This window comes from Ambystoma mexicanum, chromosome 6p, assembly GCF_040938575.1.
Source record: "Ambystoma mexicanum isolate Mex_15411 chromosome 6p, UKY_AmexF1_1, whole genome shotgun sequence".
NCBI classification, from domain to species: domain Eukaryota; kingdom Metazoa; phylum Chordata; class Amphibia; order Caudata; family Ambystomatidae; genus Ambystoma; species Ambystoma mexicanum.
The window spans coordinates 927,755,501-927,775,990 of record NC_090935.1 but is presented as its reverse complement, the minus strand read 5'-3'; positions in this window follow the sequence as shown (position 1 = coordinate 927,775,990).

Here is a 20,490-nt window from a genome sequence, read left to right as displayed (position 1 = left end):
CAAACAACACAGTGGGACAGCAGTAATGAAAGCAAAATGGAAGTACAGGTTTGAGACAGTGACAAGTGTGATATTGACAGGGCATTTCACAACACAAGCTGCAGAATTGATAGCACTGATTTTGTCACTCGATGTGCATGAAGAATAGGCGGTAATGGTGTACTCCGACTATGCTTATGTGATGTCAACAGTACACGCAGGACCATCACATTGGAAGAGGCACGGATTCCTATGCACACATGGCACCATTGGACAGGCTCATAGATGCACTCAAACTTCCACCAGCCATCACTGTGGTGAAGTGCGCAGTGCACACTAAAGGTGAGGATCTGATTTCTCATGGCAACAAGGCCGCTGCTCTTGAAGCAATAAGAGCAAAATATTTTCCTGAAATATCTAACATTGTGATTGAATGGGACAAATACACACATGCATGCAACATGGTGAGGAAAGAGGGTTTGAATGCTCTAGCCATAGCACAAATTACCAAACTACACGAAAGGGCACTAGAAGAGCAAGAGTTATGGAAATGAAGGGGGTGCTTATTGCCCCCCAAAGATACAATGTGGCGGCAGGACAGCACCAGTCATATGGATGTTATGTTCATATTTTTCAGTTCTACATTCATGTGTTACCTAGTGTTCAAGTTCTTCATGTTGAGTGCACCTTTGCTTAATGTCTAATGCATGCATATTTGTGTTATGTCTAATGCATGCACATGTATGGTCAAAATGCTGGTTTGGATTTTCTCATGCCATCTTCAACTTAGATTGTGCATATCTCCAGCTGTAATTGCCTGGGACAAGGAGGGTACAGCTGTCTTAGTGAGTAATGTTTCTCACCTGTGCAGCACTGAGCTGAGGGAGGGGCAGAAGCTTTGGATGACATATTCATCTGCCTCTAAACAATAATGCATGCAGTACCTTCCTGGATGCTTCCTATGCCAATGACAGAAAAATTAAATGGGAGACAGTGAATATAGGCCCTTCCCCACAGAGTGCTTGTTCTGAATCACCCTGTACTGTTCCAGCTGATGTCTGGTTAGGGCACCGTAAGGAGCTATATGCTGTTTAGCCACATTCCTATTGTTTCTGATTTAAAAAAAAGTTAATCACTCTCTGCCCTCCTCATATTGGGCCACCCCTTTTATTCGATTTATCCGAAAGGTTTGAGTCAAATAATATTTTACCAGATTCTCAACTCAGATTTTGGGATGGAATGGGCCCTGCAAATCAGGTCAAACACCTCTACTTGATTTCTGCCTACTCTTACTTTATCAAGCAGGAACCAATTTATGTAGCTTTTATGAACCTGTCGACAGCTTTTTACTCAGTTAGTAGATCAAAACTGTGAAGGGTGTTGTGACAGGAAGGTCTCTGGGAGACCATGATAAGAGTGCTAATGGAACATCCTTATGGTAACTCGGGCGACTGCTAAAATTGTTAATGCAAGGGCTTGTACCCCATGGTAGACAGGGGTGTTTGAAAGGGGTGCCTTGTGGAACCCCTTTTGTATTCACTCTCTATTAATATAACTAATCTAGAAAATGCACTCTTTGCAGGCCTAGTGGACATACCTGTCTTTGGTTTAAAATAAATTCCCATTCTGCTGTATGTGGACTATATTGCCACGACTCCAATCTCTTTACAAAAAATGCTTGAAGATATGTCGGGTTTATGGTTTTACTCGATTTTAGTGAGCACTACCAAGTCAGTGGTCACCAGTTTTACCCCCCAAAAAATGATTAAAAACCATCTTATTTATGCTGCTGGGCCTGGGTAAATGTTTCCTGAGAAATAGTCTTTCTCCTATCGGGGAGTGACCTCTAAACATTTGAGGGGTTCTCATCATGTATGTACAGCTTCCAGAAAGATATCTTGAAGAGCGGGTGCAGTAAATACATTTGCAAAAACATGTTGATGCCAACTAGCGCCGATGATCCTTAGAAAGTGTGTGATCTACAAATCTAAGGAAGTACAGAACTGGGCTTGTGGCCCGCGCTACAAAATATATATTCAACTGGGCACTGCACCTTTTTTACATTGTTGGTATAGAGTGCCACTGAAGACGTGGTTATCAACATCAGGTCCTGGTTATTACAATGAGGAATTACCGGGTCATTCCAAACTTGGAGGACCCGGTAATTCTTCATTCAAAAAACCCATCCCCATTCCCATTCGAGACCCCATAGGGCTCAATGGGAATGGGGATGGAGCTAATAACGGACCTGTTAATAACATGCCCGTTATTAGCTCCCTGGTCTCCTTGCGGGACCCGCAGAGGACGTCTGGTCTGACCAGATGTTCTGAGCGGGTCCCGCATGGGAACCTCATAATAGGGTGGAATGGGTTTACCGGCACCGTTACCAGCGCCGTTAAACCCATTCGGCCCACTGCATAATGGGGCCCTATGTGTCACTATAAGAGGGCACAGGGTGTCTGACATCATCTTAAATTTGAAGATAACAGACTACCTTCTTATTCAACCCTAGTTAGGTTTTACATGTATATTAACATTGGGCCTTATCGAGGTTACGTTTTAATGTACCTCATTTAAACTCAAAAACTCATGGACTGTCACTTGGAAGAATCGGGACATAAGACATAATAATTGTTACCCATTTTGTCCCTACAAGAAGGAATCTACCTTACATTGTATACTTTCATGTTCCATGCTTCCCTTTGTGCTTTTTACTTCGCTCCAATCTTAAAACGATTTAACCTTAGGAAAAGTAATGTTGCTTTGTGTCTATTAATAACGTGTAATGAACCCTGAGTTTATTCTACCGTGAGTACCTTCAGATGATTGGCATGGCACCTTTGTACATGTGAGTTAAAGGAACTATTTTGCGGTATCTGTGATGAATGTGACTGGTTCTGGTGAGTTTCATTGCTTTTACTTTTCTTGATTGTATGATGGCATGTTTTACTTACTTTTTACAATAATGAATTGCATGGCACAATTCGAACAAAGTTTATACCATATCATATAACCTGAATTTGGTGTTACTTCTCCTCTGACAAACACTATAATCTACACAATTCATAGGGCCTCATTACGGGTGAGCTGGTCTGGTAAAAATGCTGGAAAGAAAGCTGGTACTACCGTCACTGGCATATTTACTGTACCGGTTCACTCAGTCTGCCAGTAGGGCCAGTAAACTACCGGCAGGTGTAGCCTGCCGGGAGTTCAGGCCCCTACCGGCAGAGAAATGACTGAATCACTGGCACTGTTTACAACTATGCCAGTGACTCAGTAGTTGCCATCCAATGGAGTTCTATGGGACTCCATGGAATTGGAACTTACTGCTGTTCCCGGGACCTGTAATATTCCGGTGACATGGGGATATCGGGTGCTGGTAACAGTAAGGCATTTTGCCTGTAGCCCGCCTGTAGTACAGGCGGTTAACCGCCGAACTCGAAATCAGGCCTAGGGCCTCATTATAAGGCTGGCGCTCCCATAATGAAGGGGGCTGGTACGGGTCCAGCCCCTTCTTTACGGGAGCGCCGATTACGAGCTTCCCATCGCGGGACCCGGATCAGACGTCTGGTAAAACCAGACATCTTTTCTGGGGCCTGCGAGGGGAAGAGGGAGGCAACAACGGGACACTCGTAATGTGCCCGTTGTTACCTCCCTCCCCATTCACATTGAGACCGATGGGGGTTCAAATGGGAATGGGGATGGGTTCCTGCAAGGAGGACTTACCGGGTCCTCCTATGTCGGAGTAACCCGGTAAGTCCCCATTGCAGGAACCCGGTGATGGAGCCCGGTATGGAGGCAGCCATGAAGCTAACAGCTCCATGGCTACCTCCATACTCGTAATGAGGCCCCTAGTCTTTTTTTCTTTCTTTTTTTTGATGATTTAACTATATTATTGATTTACAGTGGCTTACTTTAACATGAACATTCAAATAAAATATAATTCCACAGCATAATTGTGTGTATTCATATATTTCATTGGTCAGTTTTCCGGCACTTATCGCTTCACCATTTTTTAGATCTTTCAGAATTTTGGCATGGGATCCTGGCTCTACCTTGAAAAGAAAATGTGATCGATTACATTGGAAAGTATGTTTTCCATAAAATAATCTTCTGGTTGTTTTTCTCTCATCTTCAATTGATGCATTGAGAATCAGTGAAATGTGGAGACATTTGGATTTTTTAGTCGCATCATTATAGATATAACATGTTTTTAGGTAATGGGTCGCCATTCCTTGAAACCAATATTCAGCCTCTACCTTGAATGAAGAAGTGGACAAAATGGTCCAGTGTTGAGGCCTTTATCTGAAGGAAAAATCACAGGTGAAATAACCTGACATTCAGACTGTTTCTCTGTTCTTCAGTGAAGAGACAGCAGCAGCAAAGTTCCAGCATGATGCCATAACAGGAAGAAGAGCTATACGAGTTGTGATTGTTTTGAGGCATGCATCCTTTTATACAAGCAGGTGATCGATCACCTGTCAGAAATCAAGTGAATACACATGCAGAGATGGCCAGGGTAACATACCAAACACATCATTACATACAAACAGGATAAACAGTGCCAGACATTTTACTGCATGCATTAATGTCCATGAGTGCAAGGCCCTTTACCCCCAACACCACATTGAACAGCACTTCAAGGATGATGAACAGAGAGGCCTCTGGAGCTCTGGTGATTGAGAACACCCCTCAAACTGCTTTTTTGGTAGGCAATCCAGAGTGATCCGGTGATGACAGAGCAGCATACCAAAATAAATTCAAACTCACATCTAGCTACATTTTAAAATGTTGAAACCATAATGAAAGCATCTGGATTAAACCCACTCAAGTGAAGACACATTGGGCCTCATTATAACTGTGCCAGACCGGCACAGTACGACTCTACAGGCGGGTGCTGTCCCACTTTCCAGGGTCAGACCTGCTGGGCTGGACGGCACCAGCTCGCGGAGTTCTCACGAGAGCATCAGCAACGTTGTTAACGGTGCCGGTGCTCCCGTGACCCCATTCCCATGGAGTCCTATGGGACTCTTTGGGAATGGGGACTAACAAAATTACTGGAGGCTGACTTCCCCCCCACCGGATTTCGAATAGCCCGGTGGCACATGGAAGTCAAGTGCCGATAATTCATTACGGGTCCGGCGGCTACCTGACGGTTTTAGTGTCAAGGCTACAGCCGGACCCGTAATGAGGCTCATTGTATTCTCAACACATTGTAAGGCTGATTGTTATGAATGTATAATGTCTCTTGTATTCTAATGTTCGAGTCTTTAATGGTTCCATATATTCATCTTTGCAGTCACTTGTATTAGTACCAACCATATCTCATCACGCGCTTTGTTTGACAATTTCACAATATCAACTTGATTTTTACTACTAGATGCTGTTTGACATTGTTATGGCCGGGAGACCGAATCATGTTCTTGTATGATATGATATGATATGATATGATATGATATGATATGGCATTTATAGTGCTCCTATACACAAGTGTTGCAAGGCGTGACGAGGCAAGGGAGGGGGAAACAGAGGGAAGACAGACAACGATCCTACTAGGCCAGGTGTCATTCAGATCACGCACATGCATGGGAAGGGGGAAGGGCATTGCAGTACATAGGATAATAGAATAAATAAGTAAGGTACACCCAACTGGTGGCAAGTGCAAGGGTAAGTACTTTGCTACAACACCAATTTGTCAGTCTATTTCCCATTGTCTTCTTGTCCAACAAAAATTGTAAACATATACGAGTCATCTGGTTAATTAATGAATCACGCACAGCAATATTCATCAATGTAAGATTTCATATGGACATATTTGGGGAAAACAAGCACATGTTTATTTTCCAAAAGACCCCACTGCAAAATATTTTGAATTACAGCCCTACATTTTCTTCATTTGCAATATAGGGGCGTTAGTGTGTCCCTCTTTTTGATGAGGGGGGCCTGAGTTATGAGGGGATTGACAATTTGAGAAAAAAGGGAACTCAGGCTACCCCACCTGTTTATCACCGGCCGGTGATAGATCCAGCACACTTTCAACAGATCACTGCGAGTTGTCTGTACATAGGAGAACACCCAATATTTATGTAGTGTAATTACAGTTTTTATTCATGTGATTTTATTATGTGATTTTTTATGTGATTTTTTATTTTTATTTATAAAATAGCATCACACAACTCTTACCAAAACCTTTTGCTTCCCGTCGTTACCGGGGTTGTGCAATGTTTAAGGCATCTCTAAACAGTCTAGTACATTAATTGTTTACATTCACTTCTTTGTGGTATGGGTTAGTAAAAATAGTGACTTAGAATGTGGTCCAGTTGACCTCACATCTGTCTAGTCGACACAGAAATGGTGTTTCTGGCACTCAGTTGTCAAATAGTGTGCTGGTGCCGTCTTCAGGACGATTATTGTGGACTTGGGTCTGACACTGGTGTATCACCGAGTTGGGACATCTAAAAGTAAGCAGATAAAAGTAAGAAGAAGGGGGTGTCTCTACAGAGGACTAAGTTCCTGTGTACATACACCATCTTGTTCTTACTTTTATCTGTTTACTTTTAGATGTCCCAACTCGGTGATACACCAGTGTCAGACCCAATTCCACAATAATCGTCCTGAAGACAGCACCAGCACACCATTTGACAACTGAGTCAGACACAATTACATTAAAGGTTTTTGCAAACCAGTCAATGGGCCTCATTACGACCCTGGCGGTAAGGGGTTTACGCCATCGTTAGCTGCGCCGACCCCTTACCGCCAATTACGAGGTCCCTTAGCGCCATGGAGGTCTTAACACCCGCTTTCAGCGGGTGTTAAAATCCATGGCGCTAAGGGACCATGGAGTTAATTACGCCACCGTAATTTACGGTGGCGTAATTAACGCCTTCCCCACTCCCATTATGCCCTATGGGGCAAAAATGGGAATGGGGAAGGGTAAATGGGGATTGGGGACTTACCGCCCCGCCAAGGTCGGAATGGGGCGGTAAGTCCGCCAACCACCATGGCGTAAACGTAGTTTACGCCATGGTGGTAAAGTCACGGCCCAGGCGGTAACTTACCGCCTGGGTCGTAATGAGGCCCAATAAGTACATGCAAGTCAATCGAATGTAGATGCTACGATGTGATGGATGTCACCGTTCTGCATGCCTGGAAGTTCAGAGACATAATTAGGGCAGTGACAGGGCTAGCAGCCGAGTTAGCCTTTTTGAACCCTAGCACCATCCTTTTCAGTTCTCAGTAAGAGGTTACAGTGATTTGTTTAGCCCAGCTTGCTTTGTGTTCTTAACGCCTCTTGGCATGCCACTCCTCTGCTAGCAACAGAAAGGAAGCCCACCTTTTTCTGTCTGCTGGTTCATGAGCAGTTTCCTATTGCCTAGAGTTGGCCTAGAGATTGCAAACTTTTCCTACCTCTGCAATCAACAAATGGAGGCAAAGACCAGGAAACCAAGCTCAGCCTGCTGGGAGAAAGAGGAGGAAACCATATGGATGGGTTATGCAGAAGTGGAAGTGGAAGTGGTTACTCACTGCCTTCCCTCAACTGCCACTTTATCAGGCAGGGTTCGAAATGGGTGAAGAAGTCAAACTTCTTATACCTCTGCGGCCAATTGAGATTTGTTTTTAGACAGGTTTGCACTGATGTAAACAGTACTGTACCTGTTTCTAAGTGACAGAAACTTGCAGTAGTGGAAGCTTCCTTTACTTTACTGTTTACTTTTATTAACTTGTACTGCACAGCCCAAACCGGGCCGGAGGCATTCAGGCGCAGAGAGTGATAACTAGGGGGAAAAGAACAAATGCGCCAACAGTGGTCATGACATACATCTGTCCATCCTACCATACAATGATAGCACAGATTAATAAATATGTGGGGGTTTCCAGTTTTTTCTTTAAACTAGACCAGAGACTAGACCTAGTTCCCTACTGATCTCTGGCACCAATTACTTAAAGAGGTGAGTCTTCAATCTTTTCTTAAATTTGTCCAGTGACTTTAGCATTCTGAACTCTGGCGGCATGGAGCTCCATAATCTGGGTGCTGCAGTATAGGACACATTTTTGTCAGTAAGAGACATTTTGGCTTTTGGATCCACCCGTAAATTGGAATTGTCTGATCTCAGGTTTTTCAACATTGGCATCTTAATGATCCTTTCTACGAGATATTGAGGGTTTGAGTCTTATATGCATTTGTGGACTATAGTAAGCATACAAAAGTGAATCCTGGCTTCCACTGGTAGCCAATGCAGCACCCTCCTAGCTTCAGAGACATGATCATATTTTTTTAGTCCTACAATCGTCCTAACAGCACCATTATGGATTATCTGAAGTCTAGCGACTTCACCTTTGTTGGCTCCCATCAGCAGGCTACTGCAGTGGTCAATATTAGAGCATATTATCACTATAGCAATAGTCTCAGTGCTCTTGGTGGAGAGATATGGCCGTATATGAGACAGGAGTCTTATACAATAAGATGAAGTAGAAACACGATTATTCACATGCATTTTCATGTTAACTTTTTGGTCTAAGTAGAACCCCAGAGTTTCATAAAACCAGTAAAATATTTTTATATATAGAATAAGGACAGCCCACAGCTGTCTGTAAAAGATGACAATGGGCCTCATTACGACCCAGGCGTAAAACCATGGTGCTTAAAGCACCATGGTCCATGCCGGTATCTTACCGACTCCGCCATGGAGAAAGGGGGAATTACCACCCCATTACAAGGTTGGCGGGGCGGTAATTCCCCCTTTCTCCATGGCCCTTCCCCATTCCCATTTTTGCCATATAGGGCTCAATGGGAATGAGGAAGGCACTAAGTACAGTACCGCAAATTGCGGTACCGTACTTAGCACCAAGTTCCCTTTGCGGGTCCCTACTTTAACGGATGGTGTAGACCTCGTAATCGGGCACTAATGGGTTAACAGCACCGCAGCCTTTTACAGCGCCGTTAACCCATTAGCGCCAGGGTCGTAATGAGGCCCAATGGCCTATGCTGTACCTCGTCTACGTGAGGGAAGATTGCACTGCTGGTGGCAACTACTGTTGCACATTCTATACATGTTCTATCTTATGCTGTGCATGTTTTGACCGAGAGAGCCATGCACTCCTGCTGCCTGTACTTGCACGTTCTACATGTAAGGGAGTTCTTCACTTCTATGGCCCATATTATGCACGTTCACTGTGAGGGATCTAAACACTGCTCTGTATCCTGCTGTAGATGTCATATATGCAAACAGTTGTCACTTTTGCAGTCCATACTGACATTTTTCATGTTTGAGGGAAATGTATGTATACAAAAGAGGGGGGCGTCCTGCCTGTAAGCATACTATTTCTTTGTAAATTGTTCAAATGCAAATCTACTTCTATATATAGCAAAAAGGCAGCACATTATTTACTGTCATGTAATGCATGGCTGTGTACAAAAAATGCAGTTAGGCACTCAGTATATTTAGGCAAAGTCAGTTTTTTTACTGATTGCAGGCACACTTCTTTTTTTAAACAAATTCATAAGTATGGTCCAGACCAACCGTTGAGCTCAGGAGCCTCAAAGGGACCTCGTAGTAAGGCGTTAAGGGGTTAACGGCGCCGCAGCCTTTTATGGCGCCGTTAACCCATTAACTCAGGGGTCCTAATGAGGGCCAGTATCTCATGATTGGAGACAGGTACAAATATCAGTGTAATCCCAACAAGGTAGAACATATAGGCAAAAGCATTACTTCATGCCAATGCAGATAACAAACAAAAGCATTGCTTCATGCTATGAGGGAAATGTATAACATGCCTGTGATTTGAGCCGTCACATGATGGTAGCACCTGGGCATTTGAGCTTGTACGTTGCATATGATGACTGTACTGGGTTCATGAGGCTTTAAGTGACATAAGCTGGCATAACATTGGCATGGGGGTATCTGCTTGCCAAATAATAATATCACCTGGTCGAATGAGGCTGTATCTGGCACTTTAAAATGACTAATTGACTAACGACTAATGAAGAACTGCTTGCATCTCTTGATTCTAATTCTCCTGCCATTCTCATTCTACTTGATCTCTCCTGTGCATTTGACATGGTCAACCACTCCATCCACATTAAACAGTATGTTGGAGCGGGTGCTGGACTGGTTGACTACCTTCATCTATGCATTTACATTGCAAATGCTTCCTCTATGACCGTCCCTCCGAGGTTATCCTGGTCTCTTTCTCCTCTCCCACCTCTATCTCCACCTGTGGGGTCCCCCAGGGCTCCGACCTTTCTCCATGGCTCTTCAACATCTATCTTGCCCCGCTTGTACACCTAATTTCTATCTACTCCCCTCCCTTCCAGTGTCATGCAGATGACACACAGCTCTTCTTCAAAATTCCGTCTTATCCTCTCACTACCTCCTCTATTATTCCTGAGTGCCTACCTACCTTCCCGCCCTGGTGTGCCTCCAATGATCTCTCCCTCAATGCCAGCAAGATTGAGATCCTTCCCATTGAGACTCCTGCTCCCTCTTTCTTCCCCTCACTCTGACCACCCTCTATGGGTTCTCCCCCACCCCTTCATCTGAAGCCAAAAACCATGGAGTCATCTTCAACTCCTCTCTTTCCTTTCCCCCTCACATCCAGGACCTTACCAAGCAGGCCCACTTTCAACTTCACCTCCTCAAAGGAATCCTTCTTGTCCTCACATTTCCCTAGAAGCTCAATGTCTCTAGAGCTCTGGTTGTCTCTATACTTCACTACTGCAATCGCATCTCCTTTAATCTACCCTTTTCCTCTCTACGTCCAATCCAGCTAATCCAGAATAGGGCTGCAAGACTTGTACTTGGCCCCAAGCCCAGGTACTGCATCTCTCCAGCTCTAAAAACTCTCCATTTGGCTTCCAGTTTCTGCAAGGATCAAACTCAAATCCGTCTGCATCATCCACATGGCTGTCTGGGCCAGGGACCATCCTACAACTGGCTTTCACTAAATACACTTCCTCCAGATCTTTACATTCCTCCGGCACCAACTCTTTGAATGTCAAATGATTTGCTAAATAGGGATCTGGTGGACAATCTCTTTCCTCAGCTGGCTCCCTCTTATGGAACAGCCTACCCCTTCCTATTTGTCTTGAGCCAGATCTCCTCAAATTCTGGAAACTCCTCAAGGCTTTCCTTTTCACCTCCTCCCCCCCTCCTTTGCTAAACCCCACAGTCTCTGAGATTGGTGACTTGGACCCTTATATGTCAACCTGCGTCCTGGCCTCCCACACCAAATCACCTTCAGCCTCTGCCCACTCGCAGCACTTGCCTTAGGCACCCACTGGCCTGTGCTATGAAAGGCCTGCACCTACCTATTGGCAGTTGACCACTCTCACCAAGTCATCTCTCACAGTCATTTAACAGTTTGAAACTTACTCCCTAGCACTTTCCTCCTTGTTACTCCTAGCACATAGCCCCACTCCTGCATCCCTTTCTCTCTCTGCACTTGCATGCTCTGAATGGTCAGAGGTCCTAGTAGGACCGCCTCTCTCTTACATTACTATGTTTGCCTTTCATTCCCATGTTCCCTCCCTGTTGCCCTGTGGGCGCTTTGAAACACAATTTACTCAATGTATAAGCACCTTACAAATACGTAATACAATACAAATAAATAGCTTACATAAGATGACAGTACTTTAACACTGGTTCTGCACTTGGCACCTAATGACAGATCCTGGCGTAGGAGTGTGCGCTTAGCATATGATGGCTACACTTTCTATTTGTGTCTGTAGCTTGGATCTAATGGCACTACCTGGGTATTTCTAGCACCACTTGAGGATCAGGGGCAGTATGAAGAATAAGGGGAATACATCTGGCACGTGAGGCATAAAATGATAGTAACCAACAGTAGAATGCTCCCTTTGTCAATCAAAGTAGTGTCCCTAACCTAAGATGTCGGTTGAGTCTGCACCCAGACACCAAGTAGCGACATTGATGCCCACCGCTTCTTCATGCCTCCTTTGCATTTGTATTCAATAGTGGTAGACAATGGTGTTTTGAATGGAAACTCTGTACAATAGGGGGATTGCAAAAAGAGAAAGCCGTCCCATATCTGGGTGCTTGACAGCTGTATGGTAAGAGGACCAGGTAAGGCAGATGACAGGAGTGTGTCCTGACATAGGCGTAAAACAGAGAACGGAAATAAGTGCATTCGTAAGCTTTATTTTCTGATGTATGCAACATTTATAGTGACACAGCAGCAATTATCAGAAATGATCAAGCGAGCATTGGGGGTTCTGGCAATGCATTGCAGCAGGGGTTTCCTTCGTCAGTCAATGGCCCTCATTACGACCCTTGCGGAAATCGGAAAACGATGGCGGAAATGCAATACCGCCATCGAATAGCGCTCGGTGCGACTATGACCCGTCACCGCAAAGTACGAAGCCATTAGCGACACCGTAGTGAACGCCAACGCTAACTGCACCAAGCACGCGCGCGCGCGCCATGCCAAACCGCAAACACCACCATGGCGCAAGGGTACGCCAATTCCGACCCTAGCGGACATGTACCTAACGCCATCAGGCATGGCGTAATGTACCATTCCGCCATGGTGAGAAGTACGGCATCGCGAATCAACCGTAAACGGCCCCACTGAGTGCCTGTACACCGCTCCCTGCCCACAAAGTACAACTCCCCGTAGGTGCAATGAAGTCACAATGCAACCATTGAAATGTACAAGTCACCCATGCATGGCAACGAACAAAAGAAACACAAGAGGGGCCAAGGGGAGCTGCAGGGCACAGATGGCACGAATACAGAAGCCATCCCAATGGACATGACCACAGTCCCCCACCAAGAAACGCACGCAAACACAGGCACCTGTGACCAGCAATATTCCGAGAATCACATCATTCCACCAGTCCACCTGGCTGACCGGCATCTGTTACACAAAACCCAATCCCCCGCCCCTGAGCATGACAACATTCAAACTGTCATATAGGCAGCCCCCATCCCTGACCTCACGGGCTTAGTAGGCAAACGCGCCCAGTACAGTACCACGCAACTAAACCCCGAAGCTGGAACCCAATGCAGATCTCCTCACAATACATCGCCCCCCAAATAGGCATATGCCACATCACTTGCAAAGAAAAACGCTACACGGGCCAAATCAGAATAGAAATTTTATGCACATCAAAGTCACCAAGCCCATACAGCCATCAGGCCATGAACTCCAAAACACTAATCACCATTGTGGGCTGCATCCGCAAGAAATGACCAGCCACTACTTGTGTGTCGCCCTGTTCCCCCATGGTACACAGAGCCACATTCACGTACGAAAAGGCAACATGGAAGCGCACAGAACCGCAGGGCCGTCCCAATGGGGAGGCACTAGTCCAGCTGAAAGGCCGAAATGTTGCTCCGAGCCACCAGTACTGCGTAAGGGCATGTGGGCCATTGGCGATCGTCCCATAAGATCGTAATGCTGCTCCACTGATTAACACGAAGCAGCAGGTGTCGGGAGTAAAATCCATCTGCAGGAGTGGCATACAGATGGCAGTGGCAAAAGGGGAGGAGATACCTGTCAACCAAAAGAAAAGAAAAAGAACAGAATGGCCATCAGAACTACATTCGAACAACTCACTTCAATGATCACACGAAATCCACAGCCATATGCATGCTAGCCCACTCAAAAGGATCATCACCACCCCAAAACCACTTGCGACTCATAACCATCTATATCGAGGTGCAAACACCATCACAAACGAGTGTACCTGTGCATGCGTCTGTCAAAACAGAATCCATCAGATGGGAATGTTAACGTGCATGGACACAAGTGTCTGAGGGCGCCTCGAGACAGGGAGGGCTCAACAAGGCCAGATAGACGATGGTCCCACTATGGCAGCCCTGCATCACATAGCGTAGGGGAGGCGGATAGATCCCAAGTAGCCCTGTACATGGCAAACTCTGTATCAAATCACCTGCCCATGCATCCATTCATCATTCCCTCATCCCGGGATCAAAACGCCTGAATAATTACTCACATAACATTAGAAACATTCATTGAGTCTGTGCGTTATGCAGCCTGCAAAATCCACAGTGCCCCAGCCCGTAATTCCAGTGTTGTGAAGTAACATGTATTTGGGAACGGCCGGCCTCATCGCCCACGTAGCTATTGCGCATCCCAAACTATTCATATCAATCATTGCTTCCTCGCCATGGGCCCTGTCTCAAGGACATTGAACAATAGAACGTTATATTTGCAGTCAGACCTGTGGGCATCTCCTCGCCGCTAGCTGGAAACCGAAAGCGCCGCCCTTCGAATTCCTCATTTGCAACATCACGTCGAAAAGGCATCTGTGGCCGTTTGAAATCACTAATTATTCCATCGAGTGCGGCTGTGTGTGAAAATGGCAACTGCCTTCACCCACAAATGGGACGCCCCGCCCGTCGTTGCAACTCGGTACAGTGATGCATGAGTGCCCACCGTTACTCGAGTACTACGTTCCACTGACCCTTCACAAGTCTGTTCGCGACTGCACAGATAGTATGGGAAACAATGGGACCACAGCAGAATGAACATATCAACCAATCTTACACGGCCATCGGGTACAAATACATGATTGCAATAGCAAGATACCATTCCCCGAATTGCAGCGTTGTGCGCGGGACGTGCTCGGCCAAAGGGGAGAGCAGTTTGCACAGGTGGAATGAATCACCACAGGTGGAGGCCATTCAGCCTGAAAACACATAAATTGCACAGCCAGTCTCCTCCCACAACCACACCGAAATGCTACCGGCAGGACTCGCGATGTTGGCCCTGGGGGACCTGATAGCACTGCAAGTGCTCCAACTCCAAGAAGAAGACGAACACCAACTACAACCAGCCGCACGGAGGAGACGCAGGAGGAGGAGGAGGCCAAGGCAGGGCCAGCAAGGCCCACCAGCACAGCCACTACCACCACGCAGGCAGCCCGCAATACCACGCCTCCGAGCACATCCGTTCAACCTCACTGATGAGCAGATCCACACCCTCTACCGTCTGGACCGGGACACCATAGCCGCCATTGTGGACATGACACAGGCTGACCTTGTCAGCATGATAGATAGCCCAACCGCCATCCCACCCCTACTGAAGGTGGTGTCTGTACTCCACTTCCTGGCCACAGGCACCTACCAGCACACAGTCGGACAGTTGCATGGCATTTCTCAGCCACTGTTCTCACGGACACTATTGCAAGTGCTCGATGCCCTCCTGCAGCACGCAGACGACTACATCTCTCTACCACGCTCGGAGCAGGAAATTACAAACACAAAAGTGGGATTCCATGCACTTGCCGGCATACCGGGTTGCATTGGTGCCATCGACTGCACCCATGTTGAATTGGTCGTCCCACATGCCATGGAGGCCCAGTACCGCAACCGAAAACAATTTCATTCCCTGAATGTACAAATGGTGTGTGACTCCAACAGGATCATTACACATTGTTGTGCCCGATTCCCTGGATCAACCCATGATTCTATGGTCTTGAGGAACTCTACAATACCACGCTACATGGAGCGACACGCAGGGAACAGATCCTGGCTACTCGGTGAGTCTCATTACATGCATGATGATGTGGGGTATGTGAATTGGCAATGACCTGGCAGGAAGGGGGGGGGTGTGCGTACGTATCAATGGCATTCCACATCATACGTTTCTCGTCCACATACAGGTGATGCTGGATATCCACTGAAGAGATGGCTCCTCACACCAGTCCGGAACCCACGGGACCAGCATGAGGAGGACTACAACCATGCCCACTCACGTACCCGTGTAGTCATAGAACAGGCATTCGGCCTACTGAAGGGTCGTTTCCGCTGCCTCAGCAGGTCTGGCGGGGCACTCCTGTACCGCCATGAGAAGGTTGCAAAGATGGTCATGGCATGTGTCATGGTCCACAACATGTGCGTACGTAGAAATGTGCCCATGCCCCCTGACGCAGAACTGCAAGCACCTGATGATGGTCATGATGAGGGTGGGGATGTGGCAGCACCTCATGGAGTCTGCGAGGCACCGGAGGCCCGTGACATTCGTCAGCATCTCATTGATGTATGCTTCTAGCACTCACGCCTGGTGGCTGATACATGGACACGGGACTCGTGGCACTGCGTGTGTCTGGGACATGCACAATATGGACTGTACGCCTATGATGGCCTAGTACACAAAGATCAATGTCCACACATCTCATTGGTTGATCGTGCACTATTTATGGCATATGTGATGTCATGTTGAACACCCTATCGACCCGCCACCCAAGTGAGCCCAACACACCCCCTCCACCCTCCTACCTCCCCCCGAACACCAGTGTCCAAAGATGCTCATTGTCAGTGGGCTGTCGCTATTGCAAGCCCCCTCTGCGGGTATCAGGGGCACCCCTGCCTGTGGAGCGCAGGTTCCTTCCAGATCTACGTTGGGGGCTGCCCTGGACGGAACTTGCAACGGATGATGTGTCTGCCTGCTCACGTCCATGCATGTCCCTAAGGGTTTGCGAGAGCTCAGTGAGCACACGGCGCACTGCGGCAAGTTCGGCACATACGTCTTTGGACGTCGCATGCAGTTCCCCCCTCAGGCTCTCGGTGCTACTCTCCATTTGTGCCCTTAGCGTCTCTGTACCTCTCTCCATTTCTGCCCTAAGTGTCTCAGTTGATGTTTCTATGTCTGCCTTGGTGCCCCCACATTCATCGGCATGGTCCTTGAGGAGTGTGGCCAGTTGCTGCTGTTGTTCGATCAACTGGTCGAGGGACTGTTGCCTCTGCTGGGCCAAGGCCATTTGCGGGGGTGTCACAGAGGGGCTGTTGTCCTCATGTTGCCTTGCCACAGGGCTTGTGGGGGATGGCCAGTCGTCGTCTTGTGGGTGCCCCTGCGTGGTATCCTCATGTTGTACGGGATGGGACAGACAGGGGGATTGGGACAGGTCATGGATGGATCTGACTTCGGCATCCCCGTTTTCTGTGTCCGAGCATGCTGCCATCAATGGGGTGTCACCTATGGTGCTGCTGCCACCAGAGGCAGTGCCTTCTGTGGCATCCATTGGGGGGACCTGTGGTGGTGGTGTTGTGGGCATGCTGGCTGCTGGGGTGCCTGTTGATGTTCCCTCCTCTGTGCTGCCACCTGATTTGTGCTGCTGCCGTGTCTTGATGCGTGCAGCTGAGGTGGAGGGTCTCTGGCCGTTGGTCTTGGCCCTCTTTGCAGGTGTGCTGGTAGGGGTGTCCTGTAGCTCGTCGTTTGGATCAGACCCTGTGGTGGAGTAAAGGAGGGCGAGGGTTATTGATGGGTCTGTGGGAATTGGAATGGCATTGTATCACATGCTTTGGGGTGGTACCTGAGGGTGATTTGGGTCGGGGCCTTGGAGGTGCTTTCATTTGTGTGTGGAGTGAGGGTGCAGTTGTTTGGCAGCCTGCAGTTAGGGTGTGCCTGCTGCACGTGTAGTGCGTGTATTAGGGGTTTTTAATTATTTATGTATTTATTGTGGGTTTTAACGTGCGCTATCAGGCCGATGTGTGTGGACGTTCTCCTGGACATGTGTTTCTGTTGCACTATGTGGACGCATGGTACTTCACATGGATGGACTGTGTGGATTTGGCATTGTTTAATCTGGCCCACCTACCTGAATCTTCGGATGTCTGCACTCCTTTCTCCATCCCTCCGACTCCCTCTATGCTCTCCATTCCGATGGTGGAGGCACAGATTTCTTCCCAGGGGGTCAACTTGATGGGTGATTCAGGACCTCCCCCGGTGGCTGTGGCAATGTTGCGGTTGGCAGAGAGTATGCTGCGGACGCGTATCCGCAGGTCGTCCCATCGCTTGCGGCATTGCTGTGGGGTGCGGGGTGCGGTCCCCACCGCACTTACCCGCTGTGCCACCAGAGCCCATATGGTCTTCTTGTTTGCAAGTGCCGTTCTGGTCATTTGCGTGGAGAAGACGACGGCAGCATTCTCCTGGAGGGTCTCTGTTAGCACGGTGAGTTCCTCACGGGAGAAGTGGACCTGCCGCTTGCGGTCGCACGCTTTCTTCGCTACTTTTCCCATTTTTCTTGGTTTCGCTAGGGTGGGTGACGGGTTGGGGTGTGTTTCAGGGTAGTGATTTTAGTGGTTGTGTGGTTTTAGTGTTTTTATAGGTGTACGCCGGGATGTTTCCCGTTCCGGGCCCATGTTTTAACTTCCGTTTCCGTATATTTCCGGTCACCGTACTTTCCGGTAGGCGCACACTGCGGTGACCGCTAAGAGGGGTGGCGGTATTGCACCTAGGGCGCCGTACGGCGGCGGTGTGGGCCGTTTTTGGGTCATTTCCGCCATCGCGGACTTTGCACTTCCGCCGTGGCGTGGTGCTCGTGCCCGATGGGTCGGAATGGGCCGCACTTTGCTCCTTCGTGCAATGGCGGAAACGCTATTTACGCTGTGGCGCTCCGGTCAGTCACTTTCCGCCAGGGTCGTAATGAGGGCCAATGTATGTGTTGAGTGCCAATTCGAATATGCTGACTGTGCCAATGTCTTTGATTTCTAGGAATACAGAGTTCCAGTGGAAGGGAACAAGGAGAGAATACGAGCAGGCACTGGATGAATCACAGGTTTGACAAGGGGTAGATAGGTTACCGAATGAAGCAATTATTGGGTTGCTACAGTTCATAGATGGTCTATGCCTGCTAGAGGAAGGGACCATCCAGGGAATCTGAAACGGGATTCATTATTCATGGACAAGCATCTGGCACGATGGTGATGGGAAGCAGTGGGAGAGCATTTAGCAAGGCTGTAGAGGGTGAGAGTATACATGGCCACTTTTGTGTTAGGAGAATGCAAGGCCTGGAAGAGGCCAGGATAATAGGTCTTTTAATTTAAGAGATTGACAGGAATTAATGTGTTAGTGGAGTGATAGGAGTGAGGGGCGGAAACATATTATATATGTTGAAGAGGTCATTCCTAGCACAGTGGTAGCCGGGTGGGAGTGATGAATAACTAGGACTTGAAGTCACTGTCGTATGGTTGCAAACATTAGTGGGCAGCATAATCAGATCAGGTGGGAATAATATGGAGGAGAGGTGGGGCTGGGGCAATCGATGCAGTTCTAGAAGAAACTACTCAAATGTATGGAGTTTTCATGCGTATTCAGTCACACGATATTAGATGTAGCTTCATTTAAATTACTTTGTTAACATAAATCACTGACAAAGTATTTGGACATTGAATAACTGTGATTCCATTGTTCAGTCCAAATATACATACGTACTGCTCAAAGAGATGCATAATAATATGTGTGAGTTTGCAACAATGTAATGGGAATAGGGTAATAACACCGTTTAGAAGTGAATTCCCTATGTTTAAGGTCACACTTTATTAACTAGATGAGTTTGGTTATTGTTTTGTAGAAATTGGTCTTACTTTTCTTGGGCATTTCCAACAGAACATGAGCAAAGGTTTTTTTTTTTTTTAAACTTCTGCTTTTACGTTTGCAATTGCCCTGACAAAGCAAGACTGGCTTCCTTTGCTTCAGATACTATCCCCTCCTCCTCTCAGGCGTCTGGCAAGTGGGTGGAAATTTCCATATCAACCCCCCATTTCATAACCCCCTGCTTTCTCCTCCCAACCTTCTCAATAACTCTCTCCTGATCGCAATGCCTATTTTTCCTTCCAAACTCATCAATGACTCACACTCCAGCCTAGCCTCCTTTTTGCTGAAGCAAAACCTCCTGTGAAAATCCCTCCTGCTCTCGACTCGAAAGACTGAGCTGATGGGTTATAACGTGTCCACTCCTCTACTTGGCTGTGGCAATGGTTTTTACCTTGGGCTGCTGATGAGGCAAGTGCATGGATTGGCTGAGAGTGGGACGTTCACCTGTGTGTGATTTGGGTTGAGGTATTTTTCAGAGGTGTTGTAACGCGTCTCTCCCATTTGAAAATCCACTTCTCCTGTGTAGCCTGTGTTGTGGTCGTGATGAATATTTGTCAAGCGTACCGGTTTGGAGTCTCAGAATCATTTGGCAAGTGTGCAGACGTTTTCCCATTTGACACAGACCGATGAACGTCCAGCCAGTGCAACTTTGTTTAATCTCTGTAGCTATGATTCGGATGCTCTTTCATAGTGCAATTCTGATTCACGACACTGCAGGGCTAAAACACATCATACACTTTGGTTCTGCATCCTCCACACTTTCATTTAATCATTAATCTCAAAGGGAAGCTTTCCAGAAGTCTGCTTTATATCCGCACAAGAATGGGATAATATCAGTGTTCTTAGAGGACAATCTGCATGGAATTGTTCGCTCAAGGCTAGACTGGAAACTTTCTAAAAAATGTTTAAATGAGTAATATGCATTACAATACAATATTGCCATTTGAATTAGCATGTGACATGTGACATGATAAACAACGTGGCTATTTACCTGGTTGTTTATCTTGCCATACAAATGCACAGTGACATTACTAGTCTAAAATATACACTGTAGCCCATTATTATATTACAGTTTTTGTGCAGATGAATGATTGGGCAAGGGTCATTTTTGATGGGGTGGGGTCCCATGAGGGTAATTGGTGGCATGTG